The 19495-nt window shown below is 40.9% G+C and overlaps 1 protein-coding gene across 1 annotated transcript in view; it reads right to left on the reverse strand.

Annotated features, from left to right (window-relative positions):
• PALLD (palladin, cytoskeletal associated protein) overlaps positions 1-19495 on the reverse strand; it is a 445830-nt gene that overhangs the window by 279185 nt on the left and 147150 nt on the right. The window lies entirely within an intron of this gene.

The raw sequence follows: 19495 nt of genomic DNA on the forward strand, positions 1-19495 counted from the left end.
ATGTTACTAATTTAACAACTGCAGTGATTCACTTAACAACTGTGGCAAGAAATGGGGCAAAACTCATTTAACAAATTTCTCTCTCCCCTTTTATATCCTCTCTTCTCTCCCCTTTAATATCATTTCTTCTTTCCCTCCTTTTATATCCTATTTTCTCCCCCCTTTTATATCCTCTTCTCTCCCCCTTAATATCCTTTCTTCTCCTCCCTTTTATATCCTCTCTTCTCTGCCCCTTTATATCCTCTCCTCTCCCCCTTTTATATCCTCTCGTCTCTCCCCCCTTTTATATCTCCTGTTCTCTTCCTCTCCTTTATATCATCTCTTCTCTCCCCCTTTTATATCCTCTCTTCTCTCCCCCTTTTATATCCTCTCTTCTCTGCCCCTTTATATCCTCTCTTCTCTGCCCCCTTTTATATCCTCTCTTATCTCCCCTGCCCCCTTTATATCGTGTCTTCTCTCCTCCTCAGCAGGACCCAAGCAAAGCCTTGTGCAACTCCAGCTGAATTTCTGCCTGAAGACTGTGTGGGGCTGCCTGCTCCACCCCCCCCAATCAGCTGGAGCTGTGCGCGTGCTGATCCAGGGCTCTCTGCAGGACCCAGGCAGGCAATGCCTCGTGCAGCTCCAGCTGAATCTCTGTCTGAAGACTGCGTGAGGCTGCTTCTCACTTCTAAGGCTGCCACCAATCAGTTGGAGCTGCGCGCTTTGATCCTGGGCTCTCAGTAGGACCCAGATAATACCTTGAGCAGTTCCAGCTGACTTTCCCACAAGCCTATGCTGTGCTGCCACTGCTTCACCTCATCCACTTTTACACTTTTTAAAAACTGTGCTATTCTACATGTACCACTTGCCATACCACTAGTGGTACATGTACCACCAGTTGAAAAGCCCTGTCCTAGAAGACTGAGCCAACAAAAACAGTGATACAGATTTCCAACAGACTCCAATGTGCAAGCTAACCAAAGACTCCCAAAGTCACCTTAGAAAACTGTAACAGAAGTATTTTAGTATCCCTCAATGATTTCAGTATGATTCTTTCTCACATATTAAACCAAGATCTAAAATCACATGAAGCCACATTATGCAGATCAGACACTATTTACCCAATTATTTAACTGCCACAGTCAATATTCATTAAATAGCTTAGTTTATTTTAAGTTTGCAGTATAAAACTAAAATTGACAAAGTATATCATCTGAACTTTTATTTTTATGTGATATTACTGATTACTTATTTTTTTCCTAAAAGTAGGATCACATGGCTAAAAGTAGTAACTTGTTGGAAATTATTACTGTAGTTTCACTAAACTTCACTTAAGGTAGGATTAAGTCTAAGTTTTCTGTTTATTTTTCCTTTTTTACTGACTTAAAGTTTTGTGTTTTTAACAACAACAACAATAATAATAATAAATGCAAAACCCAGTTCATTTTTTTGTTCTTTGTCCAATCATTATTATCAAGCAGTCAGCCAAATGTTCAGACTGGGTTTGCCATCGAGTCCTTACCAAGGACCTGGGATAGGCAAATCTGGATGTTTGATGGTGTTACAGATATCATCACAGGATGGAAGCTGTTGCCAGTAAAGCTGCATTTTGCAGTTGATTGATGGCAAATTTGTTAATGCCAATAGTGTCCAAGTGGTGCTCCAGTTGTTTTGGGATTGCACCCAAGGCACCTATTACTACCCTTGCTTGCGTTTGCCACAGTTGTTCTATTTCTATTTGTAGGTCTTTGTATTTTGTTATCTTCTCCTGTTCTTTTTCTTCTATTCTGCTGTCTCCAGGCTCTACCACATCCACTATCCAGACTGTTTTGTCTTTCTTACTGACAATTGCTAAATCTGGGGTGTTATGTGACAGGTGTCTGCCTGTTTGAATTCTAAAGTCCCAGAGCAATTTAACGTCTTCTTTTCTTCATTTTCTGTGAATTTCTCTATTTTATGTCCCACCAGTTCTTGTTTGCAGGCAAATGATATTTCTTGCAGATCTTCCAATGCACCATTGTTGCTCCTTTGTCGTGTCTCTTCTTGTAGTCAGTTTGTGTGATCTTCTTGCAGCAGCTTACCAGGTGGTCCACTGTTTCTTCAGCTTCTTTGTATAGGCAGCACTTACCATCTGTTGCTGTCTTCTCAATTCTGGCTTTGTATGCACTTGTCTTAAGGCTTGGTCTTGTGAAGCCAGAATTAGTCCCTTGGTCTCTTTCTTCAGCTTTCCAGCTCTTAGCCATCTTCTTCATTGTCCTTCAGATATTCTTCCAAAACCATTTTTTCTTCTTCAACTATCTGATGTACTTGCAACATTCCATGCCCATCTATTTGCTTTGGTAGATAGAGTCTGTCAATGTCACTGCGAGGAAGAAGGAGATGATTCATTTTCATAATTTTTCTGGTTTTTCTATCCATTGCTTTTAGTTCTGCTTGAGTCCAGCTGTATATCTAATGACTGCAATTGTCCAGGTGTTGATTGCCTTGATGGTATTTCCTCCATTGAGTTTGGACTTTATGTGATGACTCCCTGTGGATAATTTCCCAGATACCTCTCTAGATGTCAGCTGGGGAAGGATGAACCAGTTCTTAGCACATCAGAAGCTGAGTTAATTGATGGCTCCGAGTAGCTTTCTGGAAATGATTTGGCTGAGGTTCCAGCTGGGGAAAGCATACAGTTGCAGATGGCCAGTGAGGAGGAGAAGAAACTGCCTTCTGTACCTGATCCAAGAACACATAGGGCAGAGAAAAGGCAGGAGCAGAGAAGGTCAGACAGACTACTTAAGAGGAGAAAGCTTTGCCCTCCTTGATGGGCTGCACCGGAAGCTGGCTATTTAGCACAGCAGACAGAGGGAGGTGTTGCTGAGAACAAAGTGTTTGTTTCTTAGTTGTGTGTTTTTTGGTTGTTATGATTTCTGCATCATTTTGGATTGACACCATGCCTTGACTTATTTATTTATTTATTTATTTATTTATTTATTTATTTATTTATTTATTTATTTATTGATTGATTGATTGATTGATTGAACTTATATACCCCCCTTCTCCCACTTGAATTGTGCCTTGAAATCTCTGGACTTTTCTTGACTTGTGAACTGTCTTGTGTTGTGGATTTAAGTTTGCCTAGTGGATTTATTTTGTTTGAGAAACTTTCAAGTGCTTTGTGGACTTTTTGGCCATTGCTCTGTGGACTAACATTGGTCTGCTCATGGCTGGACTTAATTGGAACAGTTCTGGGTTTTTTAGTGAAGGGAATTGCTGGGGAATATTAATAAACTCACTACAGTTACACATGTGTGTGAGTGAGCAGGGCAGCACACTGTAAGATCTTCTTCATTCTTTGATATATTCATCCCTAATCTTTTTCTTGATTTCAATATGCTTGATGTCAGATTGAAGGATACCCAGGTATTTGTAGTAATCATCTTCATCCAGACTCTTAATGTTATTTTTGTGTGGCATCTTGATTTCTTTAGTTTTTACTATTTTTCCTTGTTGAGTGTGGCACATTTGTCCAATCCAAACTCCATTGCAATATCTTCGCTATATATATGGACAGTGTTGAGTAGCGATTCTAATTCAGATGTTTTCCATACAGCTTCAGATCGTCCATGTAAAGAACATGATAATTTGGCAGATGTTTTAGATGTTTGATAGCCATGGCCATCTCTTTGAAATATTCCTCTCTTGATATTAACCTCTCCCAGTCACTCACCATTGACCTGCAACTGTGTCTTCCATTGTGCCATCGATATTTGCACAAAATTTCTAATGTTTCTTCTGACTCCTATTATTTCTAGGCACTTGATTATCTAGTCATGTGGCAGAGAGTCAAATCCCTTTTTGTAGTCAATCCATGCTACATTCAGGTTGGTTTTTCTTCTCCTGCAGTTTTCCAAAATCATTTTGTTAATTAGGAGTTGTTAATCTTTTGTTCCTCTGCTATTGGGGCAGTTTCCTTTCTGCTCAGGTGGAAAGAGATTGTTTTCAACTAGATGCTGTTGGACTGCATCAGCTATCACACCAGTTAGCAATCTGAAAGTTGTAGGTAAGCAAATAATTGGCCTGTAGTTGCCTGGTGCTGCCCCTTTTGCTGGATCTTTCATTATCAGGTAGGTTTTCCCAGATGTTAGCCACTCTTCAAATTCACCTCCTTGTAATATGTTGTTAAACTGCTTGGCAATGAGTGGGTATAGAACAGTTAGATGTTTCAGCCAAAAACCATGCAGATCATCTTCACTAGGTGTTGACCAATTTTTGATCTTCCTTGCTCTTTTCTCTATCATTTCTGCTGTTATTTCTAGTTCTTTCATTTCAACTTCTTTTTTATTCTTATCCACCTCTTTTAACCAAGCAGTGTCCTTATTGTATTTATTTGAGTGATCCCATATCTGCTCCCAGAACTGCAGTGTCTCTTCCTTATCAGGTACTGACTGATTTATTGCAGTTTTTCCATTGATGGATTGGTAGAAATATTTCTGATTGGATTAAAATTGGAGATTCCACCTATAATTTTCAATTTGAGCTTTGTATCTGCTGATCTTCTTGGCTGTTACTTGCTGTTTTATTATTTCCAGCACTTGCTTGATCTTCCTTGTTTCTAAGTGGTATTTCTTTATTAGGTATTATTTTATTTATTTTTGTTCTTCAGCTTCTTTTCTTTCACTTGTTCTAGCTTGCCTGCATCTGATCTCAACTTGCTGATCTTATTTCCCAGTCAAACCTTCCATTTTTGTGGTGCACTGTTTGGTTTTTTTTTTCCTTCTCTGTTGATTTTCAATCCTGGATATTCATTTATAACTGCAGCTGTGCTGTACATTAGTTTGTTTCTTTCTTGCAGTGAGTTTGTACTTATACTTGATATTGCAGGATTTGGATCTTTTAACACTTGTGCTAGCTGTTTCTTTGGAACAAGCATCAATGCAGCCAGCCTTATTCTGGTGTTTTTTGTGCTGTTCTAGATGCTCAGTTATTCTTTGTTTCAATTCTTTTATTTCTTTAGTTAGAGGGCTTTGATCCTGAGGCATAAGAGAAGGTGCCTGGTTTCCAAATGAAAACTGTCACAACCCACTTCATCCCACATCTTAAGAAAGAAGGACTCCTAGAGACAAGATTTTCCAAGTAAGAACTTTTACTAAGAAATAGGAGATAGCAGGCATAATAGACAGGATCTGAGGAATCCCCTCACAGATCGATATTTTTAAAGTGTCCCCAAACAAACCCTACCCCACAGTTCATTCAGTCAGTTCCAGATCAGCCAAGCTCCAGGTGGTAAGCTCCTCATGGGAAAGGAAAGACAAAGTCCGTTCGTAGCAGGATCATTTCTACCCCCTCACATTCCATTCGGAGAAACAAACCAGATTCCAGAGGCTTTCATTCCTCCCTTTCCTAGCTGCCCGCAAGATAAGAGGGAATGCCTAGTGAGAGAGTAATTGATTATATTGTGATGGATAGCAGGCAGGCAGAATAAACAAAAGGTTACATTTAAGGAAGGAAGTGAAAGCAATACAACCTCCTGCTTGTTCCCTCTCCTCCTTTGGAATGGCAGCATCCGGGGTGGGGGTGGGGGTGGGGTGAGATTTGGGCTTTGCACAGAAGAGATAGTTAGAAATGAAATATAAATGGATTCTGACAAAAACAGTTGTTTTTCTCTGCTGGATTCCTCTACTACCAACTCCCCTGGTTTCCCTCTATATTCTGAGTTACTTCTGCAACATGTTGATTTCTTTGCCCTGGGTAAACCTTTGCAGTTCTTCCAATACTGTTTCTGTGAATACTTTATTTCATATTATAAATCAATGTTGATCTGCTAGCCTCTTTCTGTTATTTCAGACTCTGGATGTTCTTTCCAGAACTGGTGCATTCATTTCAAATATCCTCTTCCTGTTGGACTTGATCTGTAATAACATATCATTATTTCTTTGTTTTCAATCACTGTGTATTTGCAACAAGTAAACATCTTTTCTTCCAGTAGTTCTGCAGCTGCTGGCCCTGGTTGCTCAGCCAACAGTCCTGAGTCCTGTAGCCCATTTTTCACCAGATATCCAGGAACTCCAACATCTAGCATGGACCTTGTTGACCAGATGACTTTTTATGGAAGAGACACTCTTTATCTGACTCTTCTGATGAGACCTGTCCAGTGTGGTTGAACCTCTGGCATAGCTCTCATCTTCCTCAGAGAACACAAGTCCCACAACCACATCAAGGTAGTGTCTCACTACAACTACGATGACTATTACTACTTCTACTTCTACTACTATTACTATTATTTTTACTATTACTATTGTTATTACTTACATTTATGTAAGTCTTTGTGTGTTCCACCTGAAATTGGTGCTAATATTCAGCATTTGTAATCAGAACAGCTTCAAAATGAGGGCTATGGGGCCTCAAGTTGGCCCTGCATCTGATGCTTCTTCTATAAAAGAAAGCTCAAGATGTATCTGCAACTTATCCAGGAAAGCATTATAACATAAGGAATGAATACATACCCATATTTTAATATTTAATGGGCAATAATATTATCTTGAAAAATGCTAACACATCTGGTGGACCAATAAACATTAATTAAGGGAACTGAAAGAGTCTCACAGTACCATTTTCATGGCCATCTGCTATAATCTTATTTGGAAAATCCTAGCCAAGGAGCTGAAGCACATCAGAAAAAGTTATGGTGAACCAATTTCTGTACTATTTCATAAATCCAAGCATTCATTAACAATAGCTCTATTGGATACAATCAATGCTGCAGGTCTCAAAACATATTATGGGTACTTTTCAGGATAATAGGTTTGATTATCTTTAGTACAGTCTAATTTACCTGAAGATATTTTGGAGTCAATGAGAATATATTGAGTTTAAATTCATATAGGTATGCTTTGAAATGTTTCTATGTTAAAAATGATGAAAAGTCCTAAATGGAAATTAAACATCAGTGTAATGTATTGGCCTTATATGTTTAATTCACTTGCTTTATGTCTGACTGCTTGCTTAATGGCTGACCTACTTTCTGGGTGTTATCTAACAGTTGCTGTGCTGAGCTAGACTTGCTGTCTCCAGGCTGTAATTAGGTTTGGGGTGGGAAAACTGCTACTTTAAACCTATTGGTCATCGCCTAGAGGCCAAACATATAAATAGCTGAGCAGCAGCTATTAGCTTGCTTCTGTTCTGTTCTGAGTTAAAATAAACTTGTTGCTGTATGAATACCTCATCTTGCTTAATGCCTTCGAGAACCGAATATTTAACACTGGCGACGAAGTGGGATGTGCTGCTTCATTGTAAAAGCCTGAAGTCACTAGGGGGTGAGGCCAGCACAGAGCCTGGCAGGAACTACGTTCCCCCCCTCGGTCTGCCTAGCAAGCATTCTGGAGACCACCATGCCTAAGGTTCTGTCCTAGGGCCTACGCAGAAGCCAGCAGCACAAGGCAATGCGAGAAATGAACAATGAAGGCAACTCACCATGATGAAAGTCAGGAAGCTCGAAGAATTCGACGTGTCCCATCTGGAGATATGGATGTCCTACATGGCCCCCATAGAAAACTACCTTTGTGCAAATCAAGTTGGTGAAGATGGGTTGAACCCTCCTCTGTGTGTGCAGTCCAACCACCTTCGATATCGCTGAGAACTTGGTTGCCCTGGCGCCGCTAAAGTCCATCACTTACGTGAACTTGAAGAAGAAGCTCCGAGATCATTTTGAGCCAAAATTGTCAGCTGTATGTTTGTGGGACAAAAAAAGTTCCATGAGACTTTCTAACTTCTCACACAATCTTGTGAGAAGTTAGAAAGTCTCATGGAACTTTTTTTTCTTTTTTACCGATAGTCCCACAAACATGGGGCGAACGCAGAGAAGCAGAGAAATGGAATGCAGCTGAAAGCAGGTTAGTAAAAACACGCTTGGGGGTGGTAAGGGCATCTGGGTGGGGGTGGGGGCTGGCAGAACCTGGCTAGGCTTGTTCCGTCCAGACATCTTGTGCACTCATCAAAAGAAGGAGGGAGCCCCTCTTGTCCTCCTGAACACTCAAGTGGGGTTTGTGCAGGGTTTCTGCGGTATCTCCACTGCAGGGAGGTCCATGCCTGCAGAGATGAGGATGCCACAGGGATTCCCCTCCCCACAGTGTGATGTTGGATCATCCCACGCCCTCCGCAGAGAGCTCCCAGCAGTGTGCTTGCTCCCCAGCAGCGACCCCAGCCAGTGAGGAGAACGGGGGAAAGGCAGCGAGCCTGGAACTGGGCCCGACTACTCCGGAGGGCTCCTGGCATTCCACAGGCCTCCTGGAGGTGACTCCAGCCAGTGAAGAAAGCAGGAGGGGGGTGGTGAGCCTGGAACTGGGCTCGACTGTTCCGGAGGCTCTCGGCATTCCTCTAGCCCCCTGGCGGCAGCTCCAGGCGGCGAAGAGAGCAGGAGGGGACGGCAAGCCTGGATCTGGCCCCAACCTCTCTGGAGGACTCTCAGCATTCTGCTGGCCTCCTGGCAGTGGCTCCAGCCAATTAAGACAGCAAGAGGGAGGCAGCAAGCCTGGAACTAGCCCCGACTGCTCTGAAGGGCTCCCGGCATTTCGGTGGCCTCCCGGCGGTGGCTCCAGCCGTTGAGGAGACTGGGAGGGAGGCAGCGAGCCTGGAACCAGCCCTGACCACTCCAGAGGGCTCCTGGCATTTCATTGGCCTCCTGGTGGCAGCTCCACCCTGTGAAGAGAGGACGTGGCGACCCTGGAACCGGCCCCGACTGCTCCGGAGGGCTCCCAGCGTTCTGCTGGCCTCCTGGCAGTGGCTCCAGCCAATGAAGACAGCAAGAGGGAGGCAGCGACCCTGGAACCAGTCCCGACTGCTCTGAATGGCTCCAGGCATTTTGGTGGCTTCCCGGCAGTGGCTCCAGCCGGTAAGGAGACCGGGAGGGAGGCGGCAAGCCTGGAACTGGCCCTGACCTCTCTGGAGGACTCCTGGCATTTTGGTGGCCTCCCAGTGGCGGCTACAGCCGGTGAGGAGACCGGCAGGGAGGTGGCGGGCTGGCACTGGGTTCCTCCCCTCCGTTGTGTGTCAGGCCCATGGGGCTCGACATTGCCCTCAGCTGGCGCCAGACTCGCCTACACTGAGCCACACTGTGGCTGAAAGGCAGCAGGCAATGGAGGGGGAAGAGGAGCAAGCCTTAGTGGGTGCTACTGGCAGCGGCAGCATTGGGGTCCCCGAGAGGGTCTGTAGGCTCTGGACAGATGTCATGGGGATCTTGGTGAGCAGCTGCCCTACAGAGATGGGAAAGGTGACCTGGGTGGTGCACCGGGGGCTTTGGCATCCTCTTTTGAAAGGGGACTCATGGGGACAAAATGGGCCAGTGCAAAGAGTCGCCTTGCTGGTGGGAGGGGGCTGCTGGTGTGAGGGGGTGTTGGATCAGGCGCACTGGCGGCGGCAGGGGAAACGTTTGTCCAGAAGCAGCACCTCTTCCTTTGCATGCCGATGCTGCTTCTTGGCCATCCTGATCCCACTTAGCTCAAGCAACCTGCACAGGAGAGTGTCGGGCGGGTTAGGAAATCCTGGCAGTTTGTTTTGTTTTGGTTCCCGAAGCCCCCTTTCTTGTTCTGCAATGGAAGGGGACAGTTTTGGGTGGGTTAAATGTATGGGCTGAATGCACAAGTTTCAACACTGCGCCAGCATTAAAAAGAAAAGGAAAAGGAAGGAAAGAAGGAAGGGATTTATTTATTTATTTATTTATTTATTTATTTATTTATTTATTTATTTATTTATTTATTTATTTATTTGATTTATATACCGCCCTTCTCCCGAAGGACTCAGGGCGGTGTACAGGGCAATAAATATCAAAAATACAAAATATAAAAGTTAAAAGAAAATTAAATAGTTATGCCCAATGCAATAGATTAATTAAAATCAATATTAAAACCCCAAACCCATCAGACCAGGCCGGCTTGTTCTAATAAATAAGTTTTCAGATCACGGCGGAAGGAGCAAAGGTTGGGAGCCATCCGGAGCTCAACCAGTAAGCAGTTCCAAAGGTCTGGCACACCCACAGAGAACGCCCTCCCCCTGGGGGTCACCAGTCGACATTCTCTGACTGGTGGCACCCTGAGGAGGCCCTCTCTGTGGGAGCGCACTGGACGAAGGGAAGTTGACGCTGGCAGCAGGTGCTCCTGTAGGTAATCCGGACCCATGCCATGTAGGGCTTTATAGGTCATCACCAGCACCTTGAATCTCACCCGGAGGGCAACTGGAAGCCAATGCAGCTCACGGAGCAAAGGTGTAACATGGGAGTATCGGGAGACCCCCCAACACAACTGGCGCGGCTGCATTCTGCACCAGCTGAAGCCTCCGAGTGGTCCTCAAGGGCAGCCCCATGTAGAGAGCATTGCAGTAGTCTAAACGAGAGGTCACGAGTGCAAGGACTCCCGGTCTAGATAGGGCCGCAACTGGCGCACCAGGCGAACCTGGGTGAAGGCCCCCCTGGTCACAGCTCCTATATGATCTTCTAAGGAGAGCTGTAAATCTAGGAGGACACCCAAGTTGCGAGCCCTATCTACGGGGGGCAATAATTAACCCCTGATAGCAAGAGGGATGGAGGGAGAAAAGGAAGGAAGGGACAAAGAGGGGAGGGAGGGAGGGAAGGAAAGAAGAAAGATGTCAAGGCTGCAAACATTGACATGTTTTGCACCGACAATATAAGAGATAGCCTGTTACTTTAATTGCTTCATTTGGTGGAGAGGAAATCTACCCGGATGTTGTGAGAAGATTGGAAAAGACTGCGTACAGAATGGGAAGTGAAACCTCATATGTAAAACTAACTGGATAATGTGATTTATGACATGTAGATAAGGACGGGGATTGTGTGTGTGTTATGATGGGTTTGGGGGGAGGAGATTTCAGGTTCTGGCATCCCTCCATGAGTGCCGATGTTCCGTTTCATTATTAAGACTTTTTAGATAAACAATGCTTGCATTTTGTTTGAAACTGTGTCTTTTATTGGAACCATGACAAAAAGAAGGAAAGAAGAAAGGAAGGGACAATGGGAGAGAGGGAAGGAAGGAAGGCTCCCACCCCTCTCCACCACTGACCTATGGATTCCCCCCCCCACACTGGAACCCTGCAACCTGAGTGATGAGCTGGCCACGCCCCCCCAGGACATTGACTTCACGTCAAAATGTTGCAAAAGGTGATCACATGACCCTGGGACACTGAACGTCATAAGTATGAATCAGTTGCTAAGCATCCGAATGTAAATCACATGACCCTGGGGATGCTGCAATAGTCTTAAATGTGAAAAATGGTCATGTCACTTTTTCAGTGCTGTTGTAAGTTTGAACAGTCACTAAGTGAATTGTTGTAAGTCAACTTGTTTTCGACAGGGAGAAGTGTGAATCTGGTATTACACACCAGTCATGCAAGAACAGAAAGGCATCCAAAAAGAGAAGCCACGTTCTGGTTGGTGATTCAATTATAAGGGATGTAAATTTAGGAAAGGACACAGAGGTTTTGAAAGAGGTCAGGTGTCTTCCAGGTGCTACTGCCAGTAGGGACAAGAAGCGTATTTCTAAAATAATCAAGAATGCCAGCAAGGACTGTGATGTGGAGGCTATTGTACATCTTGGCACTAATGATCTGTCCCAAAAAGATGTACTCTCTGTGCAGAATGATTTCCAGAGCTTGGGGCAGGAACTTAGCAGAATAGGCTGTAGGCTTACTTTTTCAGAGGTTTTACCAGTGTATGAGGAGCAAAATGGAAAAGGCCAGCATATAGCAGAATTTAATATGTGGCTAAAGGAGTGGTATAAAGGAGAAGGCTTTGGTTATATTAGTCATGATGTCTGTAGCTGGTCCAATGAAAAAATGTATAAAAGAGATGGTCTGCATCCATCCAAGAAAGGGACTGAGTTACTTGGCAATAAAATCACAGCATTCTTGGAGGAACATTTAAACTAAATAATGGGGATAGTGAGTTAATTGATACAGAACATCACTGTCCCCGGCAATCTAAGAAAATAGGGGAAGCCAGGCACCACACAAGTTATGCAGCAAGTAAACACAGCGTCAGTCATAAAGGACTCAAATGTCTATACACTAATGCACAGAGTATGAACAGTAAGCAGGGTGAACTAGAAATTCAGGTAAATGAGGGCAGATATGATATTGTTGCCATTACAGAAACATGGTGGGACGAAACCTACAAATGGAACACACAGCTAGAGGGATTTAAACTATTTAAAAGAAACAGACTAAAAAAAAGAGGAGGAGGAGTTGCTCTCTATATAAGAAATAACTTTATCTCTACAGAAATAGAGCACAACAATGACGAAAACTGTAAACTTGAAAGCATTTGGGTCAATATAAAAGGGGGAAAAATGACATTGCCATAGGTGTATACTATAGGCCGCCCAACCAAGCAGAGGAAATAGATGAACTTTTTGCTAGTCAGCTAACTAAGGTATGAGAAGCACATCACAATAGTAATGGGGGACTTTAATTACCCTGATATCAACTGGGAGACAAACTCTGCACCAAGTGGAAGATCAAACAGATTCCTGACAAACCTAGCAGACAACTTTCTGTCCCAAAAAGCAGAGAAGGCAACTAGGGGATTAGCCATATTGGATTTAATTCTCACCAACAGAGATGAAATGATAGGTGTCGAAGCCACAGGAACCTTGGGGGGAAGTGATCATGCAATATTGGAATTCAACATTCTGGATGCACAAGCAATAGAACACAGCCAAACTAGAGTCTTGGATTTTAAAAGAGCTAATTTCAATAAACTTAGAGAGACCATGGGAAGAATTCCATGGATGAGAATACTAAAGAGGAAAACAACTCAAGAAGCTTGGGAAATTTTGAAAAGTGAGATAATAAAGGCCCAGTCTAGTACAATACCAACAAAGAAGAAAAATAACAGCTCTCAAAAGAAACCAGCATGGCTATATAAAGAACTCTCTGATAAATTGAAAGATAAAAAGGACAAGTATAAGAATTGGAAAGAGGGGCACGTAACTAAGTCAGAATATCAGGAAATAGCCCGTGCCTGCAAAGATGAAGTGAGGAAAGCTAAGGCTCAAAATGAACTAAGGCTTGCGACCAAAGTCAAAAATAACAAAAAAAGCTTCTTTCAACATATAAAAAAGAAAAAAGTTAAGGAAATGATTGGTCCATTAGTGGGGGAAAGTGGCAAGAAGGTGACAAGCAACAGGGAGAAAGCAGAACTATTTAATTTGTTTTTTGCATCTGTCTTTACACAAAGGGAAAAAACAGTCCAACCTACCCAAACCAGTGCCATAAAAAACAGAATAGAAACGCAAGTTAAGATAGGCAAGAAAATGGTAAGTGAGCACCTGTCCAGCCTAGACGAGTTCAAATCACCAGGACCAGATGGATTACACCCCAAGGTTCTCAAGGAACTGGCAGACGTGATCTCAGAACCACTGAACTATATTTTTCAAAGATCCTGGAGCACTGGGGAACTACCAGAGGACTGGAAGAGAGCTGATGTAGTTCCCATCTTCAAAAAAGGGAAAAAAATAGATCCAGGAAACTACAGACCTATCAGCCTGACCTCAATACCTGGGAAGATTCTGGAAAAGATAATCAAACAACAAATCAGCGAACACCTTGATGCAAACAAAGTCATCACTAAAAGTCAACATGGGTTTGTCAAAAACAGATCATGCCAGACAAATCTTATTACATTCTTTGACCAAGTGACAAAACTAGTGGACCAGAGGAACGCTGTAGATATAATTTACTTGGACTTCAGTAAGGCATTTGATAAAGTAGATCACAACCTACTACTTGATAAGATAGAAAAATGTGGGTTAGATAGCATTACCACCAGATGGATTCGTAGCTGGCTGACCGGCCGTACTCAGCGTGTGGTCCTCAATGGAACCGCATCTACATGGAAGGAAGTGTGTAGTGGGGTGCCCCAGGGCTCTGTTCTGGGCCCAGTGCTCTTCAATATCTTCATTAATGATTTGGATGAGGGGATAGATGGGGAACTCATCAAATTTGCAGACGACACCAAGCTGGCAGGAATAGCCAATACTCCAGAAGATAGGCTTAAGATACAGAAGGATCTGGACAGACTCAAACACTGGGCACTATCTAACAAAATGAAATTCAATGGTGAAAAAAGTAAGGTTCTACATTTAGGCAGGAAAAATCAAATGCATAGGTATAGTATAGGTGGTACCTTGCTCAATAGTAGTAACTGTGAGAGGGATCTCGGAGTCTTAGTAGACAATCACTTCAATATGAGCCAGCAGTGTACTGCAGCTGCCAAAAAAGCCAACACAGTGCTAGGCTGCATTAACAGAGGGATAGAATCAAGATCAAGTGAAGTACTAATACCACTTTACAATGCTTTGGTAAGGCCACACCTGGAATACTGCATCCAGTTTTGGTCACCACGATGTAAAAAAGATGTCGAGACTCTAGAAAGGGTACAGAGAAGAGCAACAAAGATGATTAGTGGGCTGGAGGCTAAAACATATAGGGAACGGTTGGACCCAGATTGTTGGGGGCAATTAAGCTGACTTTGTAATAATGCCGCTTGGGAGGGGGTGTGAAAGCCCTAATAAGCAGGCATATAAATAGAATGAAGGCTACTGCTAAGCTTGTAAGCCGCCCTGAGTCTTCGGAGAAGGGCGGGATATAAATGGAATTAAAATAAAAATAAAATAAATAAATAATGAAGAGAAGGGTGAGGGGTGACATGATAGTAGTGTTCCAATATCTCAGGGGCTGCCACAAAGAAGAGGGAGTCAAGCTATACTCCAAAGCACCTGAAAGCAGGACAAGAAGCAACAGATGGAAACTAGTCAAGGAGAGAAGCAACCTAGAACTAAGGAGAAACTTCCTGACAGTTAGAACAATTAACCAGTGGAACAACCTGCCTCCAGAAGTGGTGAATGCTCCAACACTGGAAGTTTTTAAGAAGAGACTGGCCAGCCATTTGTCTGAAATGGTATAGGGTTTCCTGCCTGAGCAGGGGGTTGGACTAGATGACCTCCAAGGTCCCTTCCAACTTCTTCTTCTTCTTCTTCTTCTTCTTCTTCTTCTTCTTCTTCTTCTTCTTCTTCTTCTTCTTCTTCTTCTTCTTCTTCTTCTTCTTCTTCTTCTTCTTCTTCTTCTTCTTCTTATTCTTATTATTATTATTATTATTATTATTATTATTATTATTATTATTATTATTATGACTACCTGTACTTTATCATTTTTTCCTTTTTTTGAGTCAAGTTTTTGACATCTTGCTGGGCGACTGGTGGTACTCGGATACTGCCTTATCTTAAAAGTGGTACAATGGGTGAAAAGGTGGAAAAGCCCTGCCTTAGGAAAGAAATACCCTCGATTCCATTTGGGTGATGTGATAGGTTCTTTTACTAAAACATGATGGCAGCAGTAAAGTCAGGCTAGAACTAAATTTCTTTTGTGAAAGCATACAGGATTTTCCCCTCAATCTGTCCCCCCACCCTTGTCCAGTCCAAGCCCAATTACAAACTAGACCCAACTCTAATGGTAGACTTTGCCCATCATCAATAAAATTAGAACTGCTATTTTGAGCCACTTTAGTCAGATCCAATATGTGGATATGGAAGAAAAGTAGATGTAGAAAGAAATAACTATAGAAGAAAAATATAGTTGGTTATCAAAACTGCAAGTCAGAATTCCTGATTTGCAAACAATGCTGAACAAATCCTAAATATATCTGAGGTTTTTTAGCCTCTTCTAGAGAAGCTCCAGCAAATCTAAATCAACAGTGTACAAAGTCACTATTAATAAAGCCTTAGCAGCTAAGGCTTAGCTGCACTGGGATTAAAACAATATAGGATAGTTGAAGCAAACAGATAACTAGAATTCAGATTGTTGCTCTACTTTTCCTTTAGAATAGAACTTTCTGTTTTACTTTCTGTTTGTGCTCTGTGATTCAACTATAATCTCATTTGTACATTAGTGAATAATAAGTATAGATAATCTGTCCCACTAATAAAAACTTGCAACATTTCCAATATCAAGCACAAAGAAGCAAACAAAAATTAAATGGATTAAAAATAAAATGGTTCTAGTTTTCTTATTTTCAGTTCAGGGTGCTCAGCATTTCTAAAGATCTGGCCAACAGTGACACTGACAATTGTGCTTTTTTCAGGGTCTTTGATCATACTATGCAAACACTGGAAACATTTTCTTAATTGAGAAATCATTTCAGAACAAATAAGATAAAGAGAGAATTTCAATAAAAACAAAACAAAACTGATCGCTCTTCTGCAGAAAGCCTTGGGAATTCAATGGGCTGTCAACATGCCAATACATCTTGAACTAAGAATTCAGTTATATTCTATAGAAACCAACTTACATTTAAAAAGCCTTGTAAAGATAATTACTGTTCTTTCAAGCGCTGCTATTCCTTTTCAGCAATTCTCTAACACAAATTGGAAAACATTTTTAAGACATACATTCTCAGCATTAGAGTTATATTTATGTGAGCAAAAGCAATTTGAATGACATAAGTCATTTTTAAAAAGATGTTATATATTCACTGCATTTTTGGAGTGCTACATACATTCACAAATACATGAGACAACTTTTAAAAGTTTCCAATTCTTTTTCCAATAGAGATGTTACACAAAAATTTGAAAATGCAAACCCATAATGGTTGTATTTGTGATGAAGAATTCATATAGTCATACAGTATATAATTTGATAATATAGCAAGTTTTAGAATTCTGATATCATAATTTGTCAAGAAAGCAGGGGTGACAAGTACTTTAATAGATGTGGCAAAGAGGTGTACTTTTGTCTTGATCTTGATAAAAATATCAGCATGGATATGACTTGAAATTCAGATAAACATTAAAACATTTAGGAAAATAAAGAAGAAATTTCTGATCATTTGAATCTATTTTTGTACATCAGAATGTATTCCAATGCACTTTTCTTCTAAGTGTACTGACCCATGCATGTGTTAATTTAGCAATGTACCAGACAGAAGTGCATTCTTCTGGTGTATTATACTGCACATAAATTTTACATGCATTTATATGAGAGCAGTGAAGCACAGAAAGCTTAGACATATTAAACGACTTCTTATAAGATCTTCCTCCAGTGTAAATCAAGACTTAATTAACATTGTTAATCTGTACCAATGTAGTTCTTGTTATTATAATTGAATGTAAGTATAAAACAACTTTTCTTAAAACTATTCATAGTCACATAAAACAGCTGTAACTTCATCACTTATCTGATCTTCAAACATTTAAAATCCCAGGACCAAGCTTTTACATAAACATTTTATAGATATATACAGTAAACCTATACTGTTTATAAATTATAAAGTATTTGAAACAAACCTCTCAAATTGATATGAAAAACTACCAGCTATTGAAATTCTGGAAGGTCAAGCATTATAAGAACTGTTATATTTTACTGCATGTTGTCCCACATAATCTAGAATTGAATGTTTTAAAGCAGTATCTTATAGAATAAATTCAATACAATGAATTTGCCAAGGTTCAGATAGATGAGACCAAATAAATCAGAACCCTGAGGCTAGAAACTTCCTCAAAGAACATGTTTATTGGTCACATAGTATCGGCACGGTCAAAAGTGAAACCAAGTCTGAAATTCCCTCCAAGGAGTCACACTATTACAAAGTTAAACTTCCCACCCCAGTGCTATGCAATCAGCTACTTTTACCAATAGAATAGTTTGGTGGGCTTTCTATCCAACTGCTCCCCCTCCCAATCCAACCAGCAAAAATGACCTTGGTTCCCACAGGACATTAAATCGATTAGACTAGCAAAATTCCTCTGCACCCTCTCCCATCTTTGTGGCAACCTAGAACGAGCATGATGGCTGCAGCCAGGTTCGTTGTAGAGTTGACAGAATGCAAAAATAATCACTTCTAAAAAATGTTGATTAAATGGACCAGGAACTATATTTGTCAACTTTCCCTTGTCATTTCCGATTATATCTTTTAGTATGGCTTGACATCAAATGTTAATTGAACATTTCACACAAAACAATAAGCAAAAATGCTAGAGTTTCTGGTGTATTATTTATAAGCACATTTCAATGGCCAACAACTTAATAGCATTAAAAATGTTAAAACAGGGTCTGAATCTAATTCCTAGCCTTGCTGTTCTTAAATATCAGGAATTTTAGGACAACTTCAAATCCTGGCTTCAACTCTGTTAAGAGAGTGAAAAACTCAGATTTCCAGATAAAATACTGAGCAATAGTTATCTTTTTCATCCTGGTGTGTTTCCATTTACTGGAAACTAGGAAACAGGAAAAAGTACTTTACTGAGCACTTTTCAAAAATGTGGCTTCCGCCTCCCCCCCCCCATCCCAACCACCATTGCTTCCAAAAACCTACATATTGAACTGAGTCTAGAGCACAATGAATTACTATTTCCATGTTCAGCACTGAATATGGTTACACTGGCTGGCTATACACTGGCTATACTACATGTTCTTTCCCCAAGCTTTAACATATTTCTCATTTTCAAATTAGTAATTGTATTACTTAAGCAACAGATTATGATTTCATGATGGAGCTGTAATATGTTTCTCAGACAAGAAACCAATATTTTGTATCAAAATCTGAAGACAATAGTGGTATCAAGCATTTGCTCAACAGAATCTATTGCTCCAAATTCAGTACAAAGAAACAGTGGCATTTTACAAGACCTATAAATTTAAAATGTACTGAACAAAATTCCCACAGTATATATCTAAACAAGAAAAAATGTGATCCTATAATTCAGAATGAAGGCTCAATGGAAAATGTAGGAGTTATCAATCAACAGGAGTATTAAATTTAAAATTCTATTCTAATGGGGTTTTTTTTGTCTTTAAGGTTCAGGAATGCCTATAATACCATATTCCACAAGCCATTGCACTTATTTAAATAAAAATTATACCTAATCAAAATAAGAAAATGGTATTAAGTTGATTCATTACATATAACAACAGGACTAGTACATAATAAGGAAAAGGAAGAAATGCAGATTTTTTTTAAAAAATGAAATATATGTATGTAATTTTGCTTAGTATGTATGTGATTTTTTCCATGTATATCTATATCCACAAATAAACTCATCTTCCCAAATTATTGTCCTTTAAATGGGTTGCATTCCAATTCCAGTAATTATTCTTAACCAATTCCTATGATCAGGATATTGGATGAGGAATTCTGAATTATATTATCAGTTGAGACTGCACAGACAAAAAAAAATCAGTTGTATGATTGATGTTAGCCACCCAGAATTGCATGAACAGTGGGGAGCCATACAAATGCTTGTATCAGAATTTGGTTGGTTGTTTTTGTTGTAGACCACCCTCATTCAGTCTGACGTTAGGTGATGCGTAAATTAAACAAGTTAAAATAGAAGCCATTGTCCTAAAGATTTATTTACACATTTATATGCTACCCCTCTCAACAATAAGGCAATTTTGGGCTGCTTAGAAACAGTAAGCAGATAAACATAAACACAATTAAAATTTTAAAAAACTGTATAAAAATTAGAAACCA

The sequence above is a fragment of the Vipera berus genome (assembly GCF_964194415.1).
Source record: "Vipera berus genome assembly, chromosome: 7".
NCBI lineage: Eukaryota > Metazoa > Chordata > Lepidosauria > Squamata > Viperidae > Vipera > Vipera berus.